This window comes from Suncus etruscus, chromosome 5, assembly GCF_024139225.1.
Source record: "Suncus etruscus isolate mSunEtr1 chromosome 5, mSunEtr1.pri.cur, whole genome shotgun sequence".
NCBI lineage: Eukaryota > Metazoa > Chordata > Mammalia > Eulipotyphla > Soricidae > Suncus > Suncus etruscus.
The window spans coordinates 48614286-48620285 of record NC_064852.1 but is presented as its reverse complement, the minus strand read 5'-3'; positions in this window follow the sequence as shown (position 1 = coordinate 48620285).

Here is a 6000-nt window from a genome sequence, read left to right as displayed (position 1 = left end):
CCAAGACACTTAGTAATCCAAATGGCAAAAAACAAAGATAGAAATAGACTCTTTAAAGCAGTAAGGGAGAATAAAAACCTCAACTATAAAGGAAAAACATAACAAACAAAATAGCAAAATAGATCTTCCATTTAAAACAATCCAGCCAAGAAGAGTGGAATGACATATTCAAATTACTGAATGAAAGAAACTTTCCAAATATATAGTCTACTACCCAGAAACACTCTCATTTACATGGAAGGGAGGATTAAAAACATTCTCAGACAAAAGAGAATTGGCAATATTTGCACTAACCAAACTGACCCTAAATAAACTACCCAAAGAACAATTACACAATTATTTGTCCTGAACACCATTAGCCACAGAATATGTTGAATAAAAGAGAAGCAACTGAATGAAAGAGAAGAAACACAAAAAGTCGTATTCTTTTCTATATTTTATAGACACCTTTAGCAATGAATACAGCATGTTTAAATTGAGCAGTTATCCAATAATCTACTCTTTATAGATATCTATAATAATGTTCTAATGCTTTTATCCTTAGAAACTGGTGCAGGATACATTTGTAAGACATGGTTTCTCACTACAGAGCTCGCTACAAGAAGTATCAATGTCTTAATTTTACTATGTCTATAATAAAACCTTCATATGGAGATATAGGTTGGTTGCCCTAGTTCCACATTGCAATACTATAGTATATTAGACTCAGAAGATAGTGCTCACTAAGATAATGTCATAATAAAAATTCTAATCTATTCATTTTCTATTTGGTTATGCCTACTGATACAATTTAATGTTTATTCAGTTTCTTTCCCCTTCCATGGTCTTCTTTTGTTCTTTCTCATTTTATGTTGTCCTCTTATTCCTTATCCTGACTTTCAGAGTCCTGAAAATGTTCATGTTGTCAAAACTAGTCTCACTTTTTCAGAAAAAAACTATATTAATCCTATTTAGAAGGAGCTAAGAACCAATACATATACTTAAAACTCTCTCCTCTCCATCTTTTGATCTATCCTTGGGCTTTGTGTCAATGTCTATGAACCACTTTTGTGGAGATCTCTGTTACAAAAAGGTTATACACCTTCAAAGCAGTAGTAGAATGGAAAAAATAGTCTTTTGAAATTTAGAATGTCAAATTTGAAAGAAAGTTGAGAGATGAGTTAAATAAAAAAGTTTATGGAGCTGGAGCGGTGGCACAAGCGGTAGGGCATTTGCATTGCACGTGTTAACCCAGGACTGACCGAGGTTTGATTTCCTGGCATCTCATATAATCGCCCAAGCCAGGAGCAATTTCTGAGTGCAAAGCTAGGAGTAACCCCTGAGTGTCACCAGGTGTGGCCCAAAAACCAAAAAAATAAATAAATAAAATAAAAGGAAGAAAAAGGAGTTTAAGATAGGAGAAAAGAAGAAAATATAGAAGGGCTGTCTGAGAAGAGTGCTCTAGAAATTATGCTAGAATCACTATGTGGAGGGGCAGTCAGGGCAGACTTTATGGGCCATGAGGAAAGTTGACTAATTGTATACACTATTCAGAGAGCAAAGGAGCAATAGCTCATAGAGTCTGTCATACACAGTATTTTTTATTTTTATCTCTTTTGTACTTTTAGTACTACTATTACATTTTGGCTGAAAATATGTATACCGAGATGAAAAGGTAGAGTTTCTTTTTTTCCCATATTACTTAATTTTGTTATCAAAAGTTAAGTGTCAGGCACATGATCACTAAAAGACAAGTTTCTGCTTTAGCTCATCTGAATGAAAGATATTTCCTCAAGAGGACTCATTTACATTGTTTTGATGGTATGAAAAAATAATATCAGGTTCTAGACTATATATACTCCAGTTTGCTCTGAGCTCCATCCTGCTTACTGCCATAAATGCCAGTGCAAGAAGTTAAACAATGAATACAGATAGGGTTACTTTATCTTGTTCACCATTAGTATTTATACTGCCAAATACACACTTCCTACCAAACTATATTAGAGTAAAAGATTACAGTAAATGGCTGTTATTTTAATACATAGAGAGATAGTCTACGTGTGTTTGGAGGGTGATGGTGGGACCTTTCTTGGCTTGACCTGCCTTCTGCAGCCCCTATGGCCTGGCAGGTCTGAAGGTTGCAGGGTGTTGGCAAAGAAATTCACAAAGCACTTAGATGAAGTTCCAGGAGTCAGCCAGCTTTATTTCAAGTCCTAACTGCCATGTATAGTTCCTCACATGGCTTCTATGCTAAGCTTCTTCCAAGCAGCCACTTCTCTGCTCCTTTTATGACTCTCTTTGCTCTCTTCTTGCTGACTGATTCCCTTTGCTGATGCTAACTCTCCTTCTTACCCCCTCTCCCTCCACAAGCAGATTCCTCTACTCATCCATTTCAGGTGAGAGCTGTTCTGATCATTCAGGTGGGATGAACAAGAAGTTGGGGAAAGGGATACCCACAAATGGCTATATATTAAGTTGTTGGTAATAATGTTGGCATATTGTCAAAATCATGGTTTTGGGATGTTAATAAAAAACAAATGCTTTAACAATTATTAATAGCATTTCAGACAGCTTCTTATTAATATCTAAAAGTATTTTGCATTTCATTTTCATTGGGAAAGGGAGATGAAACAACTTAGGGTCTACTGGTCAAATGATTTTGCTGCTACTCAGATACTAATTTTTGAGTCATGGTTATGCTGATATAGCTTTCCAATTTTGTCAGCTCCTTCAGTGTCATTATTCCTTCAACTGGTTACTTTCTGGCTTTTATATCAGCCACTAGAGAAAAACTGTTAATAGTGCTCACATTTCTGTCACTAATCTCTGGCTTATTAGGTCTTTTTCTATAATTGTATTTCAGGGGCTCCACTGAACAGCTGGAATAGTTGGTATGTGAGGCATTATTGTAAGACTTGGGGATGGTAATCCTGGGCTTTACAAGGTAAGGCACACGTGCTATAGAAGAAAAATAGATTGTTAGTGGTGAGGCTTAGTAAGAAACATTTGTTTTCCTCCCCAGCTTTGGTTGTGAAATTAAATTATGACTTTGAGGAGCAAAATCTCTAAGCTCATTCTTCCTGCCTTGAAAGCATATTCGGAAGGATTTTATGATGGGTCCTTCTCCTTACTGTCAGTGGCTGGCACATGGATGAAGACTGTTGTCAGCTTAAGATAAATCATTTTTCAAGCATATATTTTTTTCTTCAGATTGGACAGCCAAAATTAGTGCAAGGAATGTCAGTCTGTTGCCAGATCTGTCAATATAAAGTTTAGATCACAGTTAACTGGTGCCAGTTTAGCTAACTACCTGACAAAAAAGGCTCATAATATGTCATGAAGAATGATTTCATTCTTAAAATAATCAATACTCAAAATGATGCTGGAACACCGGTTCTTTTAAAAATGCTTTGGACAACATTACAGAATAATAGAAGATAAGAAAGCTTGACTTAGAAATATGTGGGGGGGGGTGAACAACCCTGTGTTTGTTTTGCACAAGTTATTGCTTAGTGAAAAACAACTACACAAAAGACCCCTTATTTTGGAGCTGGGCAAAGATTTGTCATATTTTGGTTAGTTCAAGCTGCTTCTGAGAGTTTAGCTGAAATTTAGCTTCCAACAGGGCTGAGTACAGGCTCAGATGTGTGGGAACAGATAAGCTTTGTTGTCTTCATTAGAGCAAATTCATCTGTGTGAAACGAAAAGAATGTGTTTCTGTGCAAAATTATAGAATGGTTCATAATATTGTTTATTTCCCAGTAATTAATGAATCCTAGGCAGATGTTTCTAGTCAGTTCATGGTATTTTTCCATGTGATAATTCAAGGCTTCATGCTTTTATTTTTCATCCTGCTACCCTATTATTTTGAAGTCTAGCCTATTGAGCCTCAAATCTTTATGGATATTTGAATCACCTGGGGAGCTTATTAAAATGCAGGTTCTATTTTGGGTGGAACAGGAGATGGAACATAAGATCTTGCATTTCTAATGAGTACCAGGTTATGCTAGTGTTGCAGATTTAGGGATCAGATGCTGAAAAGCAAGCATCTAAAGGATCATCCACAGCATTGTACAGGAGGAAAAAGGCAAGAGAGCATGTGGTATGTGGAGAGGTTTCTGTGGGATGCAGCTGCAAGTGGTATATAAAAATTCTTGCTACTTTTAGTTGATGAACACCCAGAAAAGTGCTGCAACATGCTCAGGGAGATCTGGAAGTAAGTATAGGTTACCTGTATGTTCTGAAAGAGAAACACAGTTTAAGAGCCTAGTAGAAATCTTTTTTAACATTAGGAGATTTCAGTGACTAGGACCCATTTATTTTCATGACCTCCCTGTAATTTCTTCCTAGATACTGTGTTTCCTTGTACGTTCTTGCCATTCTAAACAAACAAAAAAATGATAGTTCATTATCCTTCTCTGGGAATGATAGCACCTCAAGCTTATAAGTAACTTTGAGAAGATCAAAGTCAACTTTGAGTCAAATTTCATCGATCTGGTGGGTTGGAGATAGAATTGAGTTATCATTTTACCCCCAGAACACATTGGTAGGTAGAACAAATATGGTCTATATGGCCAACAGGGCACTGGTTCTGTGGGGGTATTGGCTGTCTCCTTTACCTGCTCATTGAATTCTTGAGGTGAGAGAATGTTTCTAATTCTTCTGCTTCTATTTTTTTTCTGGTTATGCAGTTGGCCTTGCTCCTTAGCCCAAAAGACGTTTCTCTTCTGTGCTTGTATTCATATGGTACACCTGTTATTCAAGATGTACCATATGAATTCAAGACCCTTTTAGATTGTGTAGTTCATTTCAATAGCTTAAGAAAAACTTAGCTTAATTCAAAAGCCAAGGACATTTTAAGCAAATGCATGTTTTTAAAGGTGTTATTTAGATAGATATAGCAGGAAATAACCAGCGTATCCCAGAGGGAAGCACTTGTTGGGTTGAGGTCATTGGGGTATATTTTATAATTATAATGCCTAAGTCTTAGGTTAAAAAATAAAGTTATCTTATTCTACTATTTTATAACAAACTGGAGTGGGAAGAAAAAGCCTCAAAGCTTTTTATTTAGGTTTTGCAATCATATATTCTAACTCAGATGTGGTCTGAATGCTAAATGAGGCCAGAGCAGTTGGCAGATTTTCAAGCCCAATATATATGTGTTAAAATATTGAGAGAACAATAACTTAAAGAATCTGCACATGTCTGGCACACATATAGTCCCAGATTTGGTCCCCTGCGTTCCTGGTTCCCTGAATACTATCTAGTACAGCTAGATAAATCTTTAGTGCCACCAAACTTGTTTGGGTCTCATGGGAATTAAGAACCTGCATATTCAATATCAGGTTTTACACAGTTGAGTCAAATACATCTGGAAGTAGCCCCAGTTTCTATGAACACTGGTTACTAAACTGCTCCCTAGTCCTCCTAAAATTAAGACAGACATTTTATGGGAAGTAAGAAGCTTTCCTCCTAAAGGTTCTCATCCTGATTTTATCAGTGATTTGCTACCTTCTGCAATCTTATGTCAATTTCTTTTTTTTACAATGGCTTTCTAGTGTTGCTGTGATACTACAGGGATTAAGGCATATGCCAAATCTGAAGGTTTATCTGAAACTCTCCTGTTAGGTCTGTTCTAATCTCAGTCACTTAATATTTTAAAGACTTGAAATCTGTACCTGGAAGATTCCAGCTCAACATCCATTGCGCTTGCTAGTCTTCTAATCAATTTTGCCATGAAATATGCTATGCTCCTCCTGGGCTGTTATTAATGTGAAATTTATGTGATATCTGTAGGAACTTTGCCTCTTATTTTTAATTCTTTGATATAACGCTTTATCTTTTTTCCTTTTATAAATTGTAAAAGTTCTAAACAATTATTTCATCCATTTAAATAACCAACTTATATCGAAGGATTGCATCATTCTTTCAGTTTTTATTTATTTTTTCTTTAATTTTATTATTTACTTTGGCTTTATTCTTTTTCTCAGTCATCATAATATTATGCTAAATCATTTGAGG